This window comes from Pteropus alecto, unplaced genomic scaffold (assembly GCF_000325575.1).
Source record: "Pteropus alecto unplaced genomic scaffold, ASM32557v1 scaffold182, whole genome shotgun sequence".
Classification (NCBI taxonomy): domain Eukaryota; kingdom Metazoa; phylum Chordata; class Mammalia; order Chiroptera; family Pteropodidae; genus Pteropus; species Pteropus alecto.
The window spans coordinates 2,033,190-2,049,205 of NW_006433946.1; the positions used below are offsets into that span (position 1 = coordinate 2,033,190).

General features: G+C 37.2%; 1 pseudogene; it reads right to left on the minus strand.

Moving 5' to 3' along the window:
- Window positions 1–5,366: 5,366 nt before the first annotated feature.
- LOC112477129 lies at window positions 5,367–5,482 on the minus strand (annotated as a pseudogene).
- Between the last annotated feature and the right edge of the window lie 10,534 nt (window positions 5,483–16,016).

Genomic DNA, 16,016 nt, shown 5'->3' on the forward strand with positions numbered 1-16,016 from the left:
TCACTCTACCCTAATGTTGACTCTTAGTATACTACGTACTATACAAGGGCTAATTGCAAAGTTGTAAGTAAAGCTACATGAGATCTTCTGAAAAATGTATTCATGGAACCACAGCATATTATAATTAAGACAATTTCCACAGCCTTGAAATCCTCGAAAGGCCCCAGGCTTGGTTTGGTTTGGTGCCAGAATATATCAGGTTGACAGCCAACAATCATTGCTTATTTCATTTTTTGTTAAATAAAGAGAAGCCTTCTGGCATACTACTGCATGTTACATCACCACACTACCACAGGAGTCTGATGAGTTTCCATTGATTTAAGTCAGCACTCAATATAAAATGATAGATGCTGAACTGACACGTGAGGACAGAGCAGTCAATTTTATCTTGTCGAAAAAAAAAGGAGGGGGGCAAAGCTAGTTTCTCTTCCTTCAACAAATTAGTGTCATCCCTTTACATTTATTAACTTCTATCAACTGGACCGTATTCAAAAATAACTAATTAATATCACAAAGATCAAAAATTATAAATACATCCAAAGAAGGCATACAAATGGCCAAGAGGTATATGAAAACGTATTCAACATCGTTAATCGTCAGGGAAATACGAATCAAAACCACAATGAAATATCACTTCGCACCTGTTAGAATGGCCATTATAAAAAGACAAGAGATATCAAATGTTGGCAAAGATGTGAAAAGAAGGAAACTCTTGTGTACTGTTGGTGAGAATGTAATTTGATAGATGCATTACGGAAAAGAGTATGGGGTTCCTCAAAATATTAAAATAGAACTATCATTTGATCCAGCAAACCCACTTCTGTGCATCTATACAAAATAAGTGAAATCAGTTTCTCAAAAAGATATCTGCTCTCCTATGTTCACTGCAATATTACTCATAATAGTCAAAATACTAAACAACCTACGTGTCCACAGATGAATGGATAAAAAAGTGGTATATATAATTGAATATTATTCAGCCATAAAAAAGGGAAATCCTGCCATTTGCAATAATATGGATGAGTGTGGACATTATGATAAATGTTATTTCAATTATTTTCCAGACACAGAAAAACAAATTCTGCATGAACTCATTCATATGTGTGTGTGTGTGTGTGTGTGTGTGTGTGTGTGTGTGTGTGTGTGTGTGTGTGTGTGTGTGTGTGTGTGTGTGTGTGTGTGTGTGTGTGTGTATGGAATATATATACATTCATACACACGCTCTTAAAACATCCAACTCATAGAACCAAAGAATAAAATTTGAGCACCATTTCATACAAATCATTCTCCTATTCCAAGTTCCCACCTTGATTAATTTCTCTAGAAATGAGACTTTTACCTCACATTCCACTTCCCTCTCAGGTGTGCTGTACATGCTTTTTACTGCCTTTCTCATAGCTGTCTCTCCACCCTCTTTCTTCCTGGTAAATATAACCGTAATTCTACACAAGTCTCAAGTGGTCATATGTGTTAAGGGAGGCTGAGCACCTTCCCACCCCACTGTAATATTGTTGATCCTCTGAATTCATCACCCCCAGAATTACCTATCTTACACCTTTTCTTATACAAGATAATTTGTTTTCTTGGATACATTTTATTGAATTTTCTGGTTTCTTTAAATAAAATGTATTCTAAGTGGCATATTCCAGAAGTAAAGGCTAAGAAAAACTGATTTTATTGAGATGATATTACACATCAGATTTATATGCATTATTTGATTTAATTTTTATAACAACCCTGTGAGGTTCATATTTGGTCTCCATTTACAGATGGGGTCTAACTCAAAAGCCTGCATTTTCCCCATACAGTTGAAAGTTATGACATCAAATTCTAGCATGCATCATTACGTGCTACTTCTAGACATCCTTGATATCAGTTTCCAAGACCTCAAACTTTTCTCTTACAAATAACAAAGTGCTGCAGTAGAGCATGGGGCCATGAGTATCGATTGACATATAAGACTGTTAAACCTTTTTTATTAACTGGTAAACTAAGACATATTACTCAGGCTCTAGATTCCGTATCATTATCTGTAAAAGACAATAATAGTACCTACTCCTAAAGACTAATATAAGTATTAGATTAGATAATACCCGTATAACATTTAGCAAATATCAATACCAATTTAGATATGTAAAATGTATGTCTTTATTTGTATGAATACTTCTATTACAAAATACACAGTCAATTGTTTTTTAAATCACATTCTAGGATTTTAGGACTATGAAAAACTGCAGAGATGAAATTCCGTGATATTCTGCTATCAAGCAGTAAATTTTACCTAATTAAAAAACTAGCTCAGGGCAAAATATATAAATGACCTGCTCGTGAGTTACTTTAAAAAAGCTAAATAGAGTGAATTTATATCACTGTTATGATAATAATCATTTGAAATTAATGACCAGTTAAAACATTGCAACCCAATTACAAGGAAGAAGAAAGCAGAGAGCATATAGTTAAAATTTAAGAACATGGTAATCCTTACCTGGCTGACAACTTTGTATTGTTGTATAGTTGAAAGAACACTGAACTTGGAATCAAAAGATATAGCTGGGATCAAGCCCCTTTTCCATTATTTATTAGGTCCGTAACTTTGTGCAAGTCTCTAAATCTCAGCATCTTTATTCATAAAATGGGGGTGATGATTTAGCCCTTTGCTTATCTCACAATGATTCTAATAATCAAAGAGTATACAGAAGCCTTTTATACATTGAAATGTGCAATATGCTTGTAAGGAAAACAATAAAAATTTCAGTTGACATAAATGGTGAAAACTTCAGACTCTGCATTCTGTAACATGTTCTTCAAGTTTTTTTTTTTTTTTTTTCTCCTTGGGATATTTACTCATTACTTATTCCGAAGCATCAGCAGCCTTTTTGAAACCTCACAGTACTAACACAGCACAGTGCTAAGGACTGCTGCAGATTCAACCAGAGCCTTTTGATGATGATGATCTTTGAAGGTTTCCCATATACAGAGTTGCGCTCACTTTGCTCACTATAGTTGATAGAACAGAGCTACAGGCTTAGCATATGCTAGTCTGTTTAAGTCAAGGTTGGAAATCACTCAATCAAGAAACCATTCAATCACTCTGTCTAGAAAACAAATGGATTAGAGAAGAAAAACCAAGATGACTCAGACCCAGTTCTGAAAGTGTTTTAATGGGGCATTGATTTAGCCTCTCCTGAATATTTACTAAAAATAAAAAACAACATTGGCAATACTCTTTGTGATGCCTCTTCCAGACATCTGAGCTGTGACATCTGAGAACACTTAGAACATTGCATATAACGCTTATATAAATAGCATCATCCTTATCTATGATTATTTTTCTCATTCCAAAAGGCCTTGAACAAAATGAGCTATTTTCCAGGAATGTCAGAAAGCTCTAGAAATTAGTAAATTAGATATCACTACTCACATTTTCAGTTGGTACAATAGTCCAGGATTTCTTTTCACCATAGAAACTATATTTTAAATACTGGATAGATTCTCGGACTGGCTCAAAAACTGATAGCAAACTCAGGGTAATGCAAAATGGGAAGGGTCTGCTCAGAAAACTAAGGTAATCATTGACACCACAGTGGATACTATACAAGAGCCAGAGCAAACTAGGAGAAAGAGGATCATATTCCAATTCTGGAGGCTATGTTTGAGAAGGAATACATCCAGAAAAGACCAGCGAATCATATAGAAATCAAAAGTTATCTCTCTCTTTCCTTTCATAGCCGAGCATCTAAAAGGGTAGTCTATGTTGGTTGACTATTCTCCTGTTCATTTAAAAATGTATAATATTTGATAATACAAATGGAGAAAATAAGTTTGGATATATTACAAACTAGAGCATACATCTAGGAATGCAGTTATTTGGCTTCAGGGAATGCAAATGTCCAGCGGTTCAAGGAATGTCAAACTGTTTTCTGAAGTTATTGTACCAATTTATTATCCCCCTGGCAGTATACAAATTTTCACATAGTTCTCTATCCTTCTCTTACTTGATATAGTTAAGATTTCTTGATTTCTGTCTATCTAATGGGTATAAAATTATATCTGATTATGCTCTTAACTTGAATTTTTCTGATTATTAAAGAAATTAAACTTTTTTTTATGTATTCTGAATTTTGTTTCATGTCTGTTCATTCCATTTGTCTACTTTTCTATTAGGTTACTTGTTTTTTCACTGATTTATAAGGATTTTTAAATATGTATATATAATATTGGATGGGCTCTCCTTGAGTGGTATCTGCAAGATAATCAGAATTTCCACATCGCTGTATAGCTTTATTATTTCAAAAGAGTGCTTGTTTCTCCCTTGTCCTAACTGAAATATGCTTAACTCCAGAAAGAGGAAAATAACTACTTTTTAAAACGTAGCTATAATTTTATAGCTTATAACTGCCCTTAGTATAATTATCAATGTCTACTTTTTCTGCCTCATCTTTCCTTGTGCTCGGACTGACACTTGATGCTTATAGCACATGTCAGTTCCCCTTCCATGTCTATCAACATTCACCATTTCTGTACATACCGACAGCTTCATTTAGGTACCTGTGACTGCCTTTTACTTCCTCACTTATGTGAGAAAATAATATATGTATGTCATGTATGTCAGTATGCTTGGCAATTGTTTAGGTCAGGTCAGAAGTGCTGGAAAGACACTCAGGAGCAGCCCTCAATCAACTATGGATGGGAATTGGTGAATAAATTCCCTTAGTTTCCTAACCCCTTGAGTGGAACAGTTTGAAGAATGTTCTATATAGTCTTTCAGAGGTCCCCTGAGGGATTAGGCCCTAGTGATCCAAAAAGATAATTGGGTCATTAATGTACCCTGTAATGGCTTTGCTAACTTCTCAGTCTCTCTTCCCCCAATTATGTAAAAACAACAACAACAACAACAACAAACACTTTTTCAGACTTCTCTAATAAACTACTTGCACTCAAATCCTTTCTCTTAAGGTCTGCTTTTTAAGACCTGTACAATTTAAGACAATTAGTACCAGAAATAGGCCTAAGCAAACATTCGGGAATGGATTTTGGAATTTGATCATTCATTCACCAGTCAGATAGCAACAAGAACCCCACTGCTGGTGACAAGTCAGCTCATGATGCTAACATGCTGTAGCATCACTATTACTAAGTAATTCTTAGGTCTCATTTTTAATGAATTGAAATCAGAGGTAGGAAGAAGCCAATGATCTTAAAGACTATGAAGCTCTGAAGGAAGAAAATGACATTCTCAGGTCAACCAACTATCAATCAATGTTCAGGTAAAAGCCAGAATGCCTTCATGGAAGCATTTAAAAATACTCTTACTTCCCATTGTCAGAGGGCAGACTTTTTTTATTTTTTTATTTTTTTTTTATTTATGCCTATAGCACCTGGTCTTCCTAGGTGGTCTCCCATCCAAGTACTAACCAGGCCCAAACCTGCTTAGCTTCCAAGATCAGACATCAGGCTTGTTCAGGGTGGCATGGCCATAGACCATGGACTGTGGATCCATTGGGGTGTGAACCCAGGACCTTCTGCGTATAAAGCAGACGTGCTAACTGCTACACTATGGAACCTCGTCCCAGACATTGTTTTAAATCAGGCCCAAACTTGGATTATAGGGGTGAAAGAAAGAGTTTCAAAAGCAGCTGAATTTAAACCTCCAAAGCTTCCTATGCCAATGTCAGGAAAAGAATAAGATTCTATGACTCAGGATGCAGACATTTGAGTGAATAAGCTTGAGAACTTTAAACCTCCAGATTTCTCTGGGCCAGTAAAAGTGGCTCCCTCCACTTACTAGAGAGCAGGCTTCTATTGCCTGAATTCCGTGAAAAACTCTCCCCTGCCCTAAGGCAAATGATTTACAAAAGAATGCTTGACTCCTTAAGATCTATTCAAGCCTCACCTCATTGCTTCTATACCAGCAATTAAGAGTCACATCTCCATGTCCTCTGAGTAGGGAAGTACTGTACCCACCACCTAGAGAAAAGCAAGTATTTTCCCAAATAATGAGAAGACTAGGCTAAAGCAAGAACTAGGGGAAGATGCCTGGGGATAGATATAAGGGTGATGGATGGGACAGGAATATAAGCTGCATACTATAGAGTCAATGGATATGTGACCTATTCTGTGTCTCTGATTTACTATCCTAATATGGATGCCTGCAGATGGTATTAATGTTATACCACAATGTCTATTTGAAGTTTAGAAAAAATAATAGCCGATAGTACATTAAGCAGAGATGACAAAACGGCCTTGATAAAGTACTGAGAAAGGAGTCAAGGTCTTAGAGATTTGCAAAGGTTAAGATGAATTTACTACATAAGATGAGAAAGCTCAGTGATTTTCTCTGTCCCCCCTTGAGGGTAGGAGCAGGGCAGAAGAAAACTCTTCACTAAAACAATAGCGATTAAGAAATGCACTAGTGAATGGGCCACCAGCCTCATTAAAAAGCTCAGGGGCGGCTGTTCTATATAGACGGAAGGAGATGCTGCAATGAGTGTCAATAGGGATGTTAGGATTTTATAATAGCAGAGGCCAGATAATGACAGTTACAATATACAGTAACAAGGACAAAATGGCAACTATGAGGCTTGACCTGTAGGTATTTGAGGTAATGGCTAATAGGTTATTGGTGTTGCTAGTAAAGATAGAGATGGACAGCCTATGAGTGTGTAATTCGACTGCCACAATAACAAAAAGACCAAGAACAGGTAAGCAAAAAGCTTACTGTGTTTTATCACTTATCGCAGTGGAAAATCATAATTCTTCACCTAGTCTCCACATTTGAGCCGGTTTTCTGACCCAGGGTCCCCTCAAGTAGAGAACAGGATGGCTCCCTTGAGGAAGGATCCCATAATGTCACATGTATATACAACAGTCTTTCCCCTAATCCTTTTTCACAGAGAACTAAAGCTGTTTACCAAAGTCACTGTATCCAAGGAAAAAGGGAATATTCAAATCTTCTGAGAGCCACTGAATATAAGGTCTGAGCTGACGTTGATAAGAGGGGACCCAGTACACAGTCACAGATCCTATTAAAGTGCAAGCATATGGAGATGGGGTGATAAATGAGTCCTAGTCAAAGTCCATCTTCCTGAGTCCATTGATCCTTTGGTCATTTACTTGAATCTTATGTGCACAATTTAGTTGGTTATTTTTGGTTACTGGGAGAACTTCCACAATAGTTTCCTAACATGTGGAATTAGAGTCATTATTATAATTAAGGCTGAGTGACACTCCTGAAACTATCCATACATCCTCCTTGCAGGCTAAGATAGAAAATTAAAAGCAATACTACGGTCTGGTTAGAATGGCAAAGTATTGCGCCACTACTAAAAATTAAATAATGCATGTATGGTGTTTCTCACTCATCACCATTTAATTCACTGCTATGACCCTATAAAACCAGATGGATCAAGGCAAGTCTTAAGGTGAAAGACTGAGAAAGTGGAAGAGTGTGTGTGTGTGTGTGTGTGTGTGTGTGTGTGTGTGTGTGTCTCTGTCCTGGTTCCTGGTACAAAGCTCTTAAAATCCTTGTAATTTCCTAAATGATAAGAGCACTAGGAGCATCTTTCATTCTAATATTCTGTCATTGACCCTGGTTCCTGATACAGAGCTCCTAAATCCCTTAGAATTTCCTGGGTGATAGCAATGTCTTTTGTTCTAATAAGGCAAGGCTTGGTGGGCTTCTGGATTGGGGCTGTTCACCAGAAAGACCAAGCTGTGATTAGACCCTTGGAATTTTCAGCCCTACTCCCCATTCTCCAGAGAGAAAAGAGGAGCTAGAAATTAATTTAATGATCCATCATGCCTATGTAATAAAGCTTCCATAAAAATCCCAATAGTAAAATAAGTAAACCATTTTCCTGAGTTCTGGGAGCTGCTCTAACAAATTAATTGAACTTGAAGAGGGAGTGGTGGGAACTTTCAATTTATAGCTGATTAGTCAGAAGCATAGGTACCAAACTAGACTAGAAATTGGCAGCTGATCTGGGGCCGGGGGTCAGGGGTCTTGTAGGACTAAGCCTTCAACCCGTGGTATCTGATGCTATATGCAGGTAGATAATGCCAGAATAGAGTTAAATTGTAGGATACCCAGCTGGTGTTGCAGAATTGCTTGGCGTGCATAAGCCCCACAACTCGGCTAGTGTCCAAAGTGTAGTGAGAGTATTAGTAGTGTGAGAGTAAAGGAGAAACACAGAAATAGTGTGGATTTTCTACACAAAGACCCAACTGCAGATGCTCTGCCAGATGTGATCTCAATTAGAACAAATCACCATAGGCTCTGGAACTTGATGTGAGGCTATTCATCTAGAGATTGCATTATTTTCAATCGACATCAAAACAAGAGGATCAAGAGCAGTTTGCTTTCACTTGGGGTTGGGCACCAGTACATATTTATAGTCTTGCCTCCAGCCTAAGTTAACTCTCCTGTTTTCTATTATAGTACAGTCCAAAGGAGCCTTGATAATCTTGATATGTTCACAAACATCACACTGACCTATTATATAAATGAATCTGAAGTGCAGGAAGTGACATATACATGTGCCACTGGTAAGATACATGTGAACCAGAGGGTGATAGATAAACCCTAAAATGATGGAAGATCCTGTCATGTTGGTGAGGTTGTTAGAAATTCATTGTCTGAAGATATTCTTGGATATCTCCTCCAAGTTAAAAGACAAGTTTGCATACCTTGCCCCTTTTAATACTAAAAAAGAAGCACAGCACTTCATGTCTTCTTATATTTTAGATGTAGCATATCCCACATCTGGAACTTCTGCTCCTACACATTGATAGGGTATTTAGACAGCTTCCAAATTTGACTGGAGATTATAGAAAGAGAAAGCTCTGCAGCAGATTAAGGCCACCGTACAAGCAAACCTTCCACTTGGCCATCTCACTCACCAGATTCCATTTTACTACAGATATCTGAAGTAAATAAGAATGCTATGTTGAATTTAGGATTTTTGAGCAAGGTCATCTGATATGTAGCAGAGAACGAGTTTTAAAAGCAACTTCTGGCATGCTACTAACAGAAACTAAGTACATGGGCCTTAGTAGAGGCTAAATGCAAGATCATGGGAAATCCAGTGGCAATACAACTGGTAATGCCCATCATGAACTGGTCATCTTCAGACCCTCGTGTCATAAACACAGTAGAAATCCATAGTACAGTGGAAATGTAAATTGGGTCTTAAAAAGCCCAGATGGTACAAGTTAACGTAAAACAGTAGCTCAGACCTACCCTTCTCTTTCAGTTCACTCATCTGGCCCCATAAGGCATTTCTCATGACCTGATAAGTCAACTCTGCATGTTGAGGTGGACCACAAATTTACTGTGAATGCACTACAACCCAACTCAGGGGTGGCCCTGAAAGACTGTGGGGAAGGCAAACTGAATGGTACAGGTGGTCATCAGCTTCATGGAGAGGAAGGCCACTCGGAGATGAAGGGAAGAAGTTCTGGGTAATCCTACCAGACAAGCGATTTAGAACAGCAAAAGTGTTGAGTAAGGCAAGGGGTATCTAAAATAACTGGTAGAGGACACGAATGATATATTGCATATTTGGCCTTGGAATAAGTTGCAACAGGAGGGTCTATAGCTTTTCCTACTATCTCTTCCACTATAAGTTGTTTTTTTTTTTTTTAATTGTGACCAACAATCTTGAAGATCCATTGACAGAAAAGAGAGTAGTCAGTATGAGATATCACATCTGAACACATTTTACTGCAAACACCTGTGGCTCTGTATGAGAGCTTCCTCTGGCTCTAGGAGCTTGTTCAGCATACATGCTGGCCAACCTGGAAATGTTGGGGAGTTAATATGCTTAAGAACAACCTTCGATAAATTACAGATGTAACTTGATGGATAAATAACCTGGCTGCCTCGCTCCTCAGATACCAAAATTCTGAGGCATGCTCTTCACAGTCTTCCAAAGTTGCACAGTGGGACTGAGCCCCAGTTGTTGAAAGAGGTAACCTGATCATTAATGTTTTCTGTTCAGAGTTTAACCTCTCAATGTTACTTCCCCACTCTCCTCTGATCATGAAAATAAACTACTTTCATTCAAATTCTTGTCTTAGGATCTACTTCTAGGGAATCCAACCAAAGACAATATGAAGATATTCTTGGATATCTCCTAAGTTAAAGGATAAGTTCGCATGTTAAAAGGACATTATTGGTTCTGTTTCCTCTTCTGATAGGTACATACATTTTCCCTACCCCCTGAACCTCTACCTCCCAGGTTCTCATAGCTAAGTTTCATTTGTGTTTTTAGTCTTATCATAAAAATTATTCCCTTGAGAATGCTGACTGTAATCCCAGGATAAATGAGATTCTAGAAATGTATGCTTTTGTAGCTTTCCATATGTCCCTTATCATAGCACTACATTTATTGGTAATGTCTCTTTATTTTCCAATTGACTGCAAGTATCAAAAAAACAGAAATGATGTCTTTGTTCACAGCAAATCCCAAATGTCAAGCACAGGACTAGTATACAGTAGGCACTCAATAAACATTTGTTAAATGAAGTCACTTAAAACTTATCATAGTGGCTTCCCTCTACCTAGGTTTAGGAAAGAAAGTCTTGTTCCCTCTCTAATCTAATCTCCAGCTATTCTTTTAAATGCATCCTTCACTCCAGAGAATTAAACTGCTATAGTTCTCTAGTACATACATCATATTCAGTTACATTGCCAAGGCTTTGCCCATTTTGTTTCTTATGCTATTATTGTATCCTCCTCCAACTCTCCACCTAGCTTATTTCTACCCATGCTTCAAGTCTCATTTAAGTATAACCATCTCTGGAAATCTTTCCATAATGCCCCATAACACTCAGAGGTCTTTGCTCCCAAAGAACTCGAAGAATAATTCTATAATGTCTTTAATACACTATAATCATTTTTTAAACTTTTCTTCCCCCCAAAACCTGTAAGCTGCCAAGAAACTAATTTCTGAGTGTTTTGTTTTTATAGAGTGCCTACCACATTGCCTGGGGAAATAGTATGTGCCTGACAAATATTTTCTGGCTAAAGATAAATATAAAGTATTATTAAAGAACTAGGGATGTTTAGCCTGGAAAGGAGAAGTCTTAAAGAAAGCAGGACATTTGTCCTCAAGTGTGCAAGGATTACCTAAAGGAAGTCGTAAGCATCGCAACTGAGATGCTTTTATAAATGTATTAAAGCTAAATGCTTTTTGACTTTATAGAATAAGATGCTGAGAATGTTGAGAGAGAGAGAGAGAGAGAGAGAGAGAGAGATAGAGAGAGAGAGACTGAGAGAGAGGGAGAGAGAAAGCTTGTTGATTGCAACAACTGCTGATATGGGTACGTCCTTATATCAATTACTAAATACTGCTGTTGGCTTTTAACAGTTTGATGTGTATCTGTACTTGTTAATAGCAAAGGACTTGGAATCTAGCTGCTTGGGTTCAAATATAAACTCTGTCTCCTAATAATGACACAACCTAGGGCAATTCAATGCAGTCTTTGAATGCCTCAGTTTCCACATTGGTAGAATGGGGTTAACAAAAGTACCTACTTCCCAGGGTTGTTGTGAAGGTTAAATGAATTAACATAGATGAAGCACTCAATAAGTGCTACAGAGATGTTTTCGATAATAAAAAAAAATCATTTTTATTAATCCACTAGGCAAAGGCAGGTCCAATGAATGCAAATATTAGGAGAAAACCTTGATTCAATCTAAAAATGACTTACTGACAATTTATGTTATCCAACAGTGGAATCAGCTGTCTTGCAATAGTAAATATCATATCACTAGAAATCAAACCATCTAACCAAGCAGTGGCTACCTATTCTGGAATTTAGTAGATTTTTTTTTTTTTTTAATTCTAAGATTTTCTGATTACATGACTTCCTCAGCACCACATTGTGATACCACATTCCAATCCCTTAAAATTTTAAACTTTCTTCTCCCTTTCAAAGGTAGAAACTAAAAATTGATCCAAGTGGGCAAAAGAAAACATTTATCTTTAACTCTTTCTTTAATATCCCTTCCAACTTGATAACAACCATAATTGAAGAGCACACTATTATGGGCTGGCTAGAACCATAAGTTAGAATATGAGCACGGACTTTCTCTTGGACAATATTATTTCTTAGCTGAAAAACTTCCTGGGATTCACAGTCTAGATAACACATACTGGAGAGTCATATCGCTACTTAGGCTACCATGTGCATAGGTGGAGGGATGCTGGAGAAAAGAAAGTTTGAAAAACATGAGAAAGCATAATGAAGTTCTAAATTCTCATTTACTTTGAAAGAGTCTGCAAATACCATAAAGAAAAGTTAAACAAAATTCTCTAAGGCCCATCCCTGAGGTTTGGTCTGGAGAAAGCACTATTTTTTTCCTAATTCTCCATATTATCCAGCACCAAGACCACATTATCCTCCACAGATAATGTATCTAACCATGCTCACAGGAACTCTCTGCAGAAAAAGACCTCTATTTTTTCCTGACAAAGCCATTATATTAGATTGTATTCCTTGTTTCACCTCCAGTTTTCTTCTTTCCAGTAGTGCTTTGGGTTGCATAAATTCAAGAATTAAAAAAAGAAACTGATACAGAGATTGACTTGAATTGTCCAAGCAGAAAGGTCACTTTGAAAGTTCTCTAATGTCATTAGTGCAAGACCTGGAATTCACCAATGAAGTTTCTAAAAAAATGTATAGGTCTTATTGCATGCATTTTTCTTGACCATTCTCTAAATGCAAACTGCATAGAACACTAAAACTTCAATTAGCACAAAATTGTTCTCTCCCAAAAGCATGGAGACAAGTTGTACCTCTGAAAGAACAACTCTATTCATTGTACAGTTTTTTAAATTGTCACCATACTCTCCTCTCTTCTGTTATATACTAATTAAAATTTGCTCCTTAGAAAATAATATTTGGAATTTCTGGTTGGAACTCTTAAGTGGTATTACTTATAAGGTGGCTTTTCCCTAGACCAAATCCATAAAATAGCCTATTTATGCCTTTTACAGTCTCTCCATTATAGCATTCTTGTCATGTCTGTGTATATTAAAGTCTATGAGTATGAGAGACTTGTCTTCTACAAGGTAAACAAACCCACTGGTTTAAATTCCCAGAGCAATGACATATGAAAACTAAAACTCTCTTTGGCAAGTAAACTTTTTCATTGCTTTTTTTCTTTCTTTTCTATGAACAGAAAAGAAAACTCTTTGGAGCCAAGTAAATCAAAGAATAATTGTGGCTGACAGAAATGCCCTCCCCATATTATTATTAAATAGTCTATAAAATGAAATCTTTTCATGAACATTTATTCAGTGAGTCTTCAAAGTATCTTTTTTTTCCTAGTTCTACCCTTTTGAGCTTATTTTAGAATCCCGAGTAGGTCTTTTAGCCTCAAATCCTTTACTTCCAATACCCTGTAAAGTAAAAGGGCAATGGAAGTCTGAGCTCATGGACCGTTTTGAGAATTCCATTTTAAAGCCATCGGTAGACAAGTTCTCAAACTGCAGTCTTTGTACCAGGAATGTTCGTCTTGATGAGCCACACCACTGGGGCACACAGGTTAGCTCCTTGCCAGCTCATTGTTCTAACTGACCATTGCCTCTTATATTCCATTAAATATTCCAGAGAAACGAGTATTGAAAGTATGGTAGGACTGGCATGCTTCAGAAGGCAATCCATAGTTCAATGTTTTGTTTTAAACAGAGAATGCAGTATCTGCTAGAAATTTTGTTATCTGAGTTCAAATTCAAAGAAGCCCAGGAGTTTGGGGGCAGTATTTACACTATAAGGACAGTATTTACTCTAGTTCTATGCCCCTCCCCCCCAAAAAAACCTCAAAGATCAAGAACTTGCCCTATTTATGAGTTATCTGAAGTATCTATTACACTGGGCTAAATTGTGACTTCTTTCTCTATAATCTTCATCTTCCCAGAAAATGCCACAGGATGCAGAACTCTTTCCTTAATTTCCTCATTTCCCTTGTACATCTTATGTGGTAGATGGTTAACAGCCTCAAATTCCTCCTATCCCAGTAGGCATGTCTCTTTGTAATGTGACTTGGCAGTTTCTCTCATCCAGAGGCGGAGTTTATTTTTCTACTCTTTGAATACGGGCTGGCCTTGTGATATTCTTCCTTAGAATGTGGCAGAAGTGATGTGCAAGCTCAAGTGTCCAAACCTTAAGAGGATTTTTGGCTTCTGCCTTTGCCCTCTTGGAATAATGCCCTGAAACTTTCAGGTAAGAAAGGCAGTCTAGCCTACAGAAAGAATATAAGTTACATGGAGGCATAAAGTGACCCAGCTGACAGCCAGTACCAACTGCCACCTTGGACATTCCAGCTGATCCTCTAGCAGAATGCAGTCACCTGAATGGCCCAAGATAAAACAGCAGAGGAATCAACTTGCCAACCCACAGAATCTAAGAAATAATAAATCAGTTTTAACAAAGCCAATAATTTGGGAGTGGTTTGTATACAGACATAGATAACTAGAACATCTTATGTGAAAGTCTCATTTTCTCTAGTTCATTCTGGGTTTCTGGTGTAACTGAAATAGTAGCAGTTTATGCTTCTCACCTCTCCAGTTCTGGAGAAAGTGAGAATACAAGAGTCTGAACCTGAATCGATTCATGCTTTTCAACAGTTACTGGCTAACTCTGTGCTGCTAAATGTGTACCCTGGGTTTGGAGCTTTGAATTTTGTATTAAATCATTCTTTGTTATCAGAAAAAAAAAAAAAAAGTCAAAGAAAATTTACTTTATTATTCAGGAATAAATCTTCCAATTTTATTTACCTGTAATTTCAATCAAGGTGTGGAAGGATGAATACTCATGGGTTACTAGCAAACTATCTGATGTGGGAAACAGGTTTAGGATTTTAGGACAATGAGCCCTAGTCTATTGTTTTAATCTAATGATAGCCTTGTGGTCTATTATCATGTTTTTGGACCTTGCCTGGAAAGAAGGAGCCATTCTGGCAAAATGCCTTTGCAGCTTTTTGGAAGTGATTCAATCTGAAAGTGGCCATAAATGCAACCAATAAAATATTAGGATCTTGGTATTATATCTTTTCCCCACTGTCCAGTGGTCATAGTATATTCAAAAAATAAGGGGTGAGCCATCGTGGCTAGTATTTAGTGACAAATTCGTGATTTGGTTTTTTTTTTCTATCGGACTAAAAACCACCTCAGAACAAAACAGGCAAGGATTTTGTATGCATATAAGTGCTGTTTTGTTAGAGTAGATCCAAAAAAAAAAAAAGATAGCGATGTGGTCTAGTGGTTTCCATGTGTATTTGAGTGTCAGCAACTATGAGCTGTAATCTCATTCAACTGTCTTTCTGGCTGACTCAGATTACTTAAGAAAAATTACCTAACTTCTCTCTGTCTCATTTTTCCTATTTATAAATTAGAAGAAATTGTCCTTACTGCACAGAACTTTAAAAAATTGATATCTATACACAACCTGGAGATACAAACTATAATTATCCAAAATACATGCACATATAGACATGCACATATACATTTGGGGGGCCATAAAATTTCTTTTTCTTCATTCAAAATCTTAGAGAAGAATGAAGATGGGAGTAGGGAGGTTTATGATTTTTCTTTTCCCATTTTAAAGGCAACTCACTCCTAGTTCAGCAGCATGGATAAAGATTTGTTGTTAGCTCCTGTGCTGGGCAATGATTCAAATTCCCGAGGTTAGTGGCAGCATCTCAGAGAGATTCTCAGAGATTTTCAAAGCTCCATTTTCTTTTAATTAGTTCCCTCTCTGCCTCAGGCAACAAGTTCAGGGAATCAATAGGTTAGACTGAGTACAGACTTTGTAGGTATCAGGAGCTATGGTATGTTGGGACTTGTCAGACCCTAGATTCAGGTTTCAGGTGGTAAGCATCACTGGTCCAAGAATGTTTAGAAAGGAGATTTCAAACAGAATCAGCTCTCCAGTTTCTGGAGATTATCAGACTATGACTCCCAGATAGGGACTGTCGTTTCATTCAATCACACTTTGGACATGCTCATCAT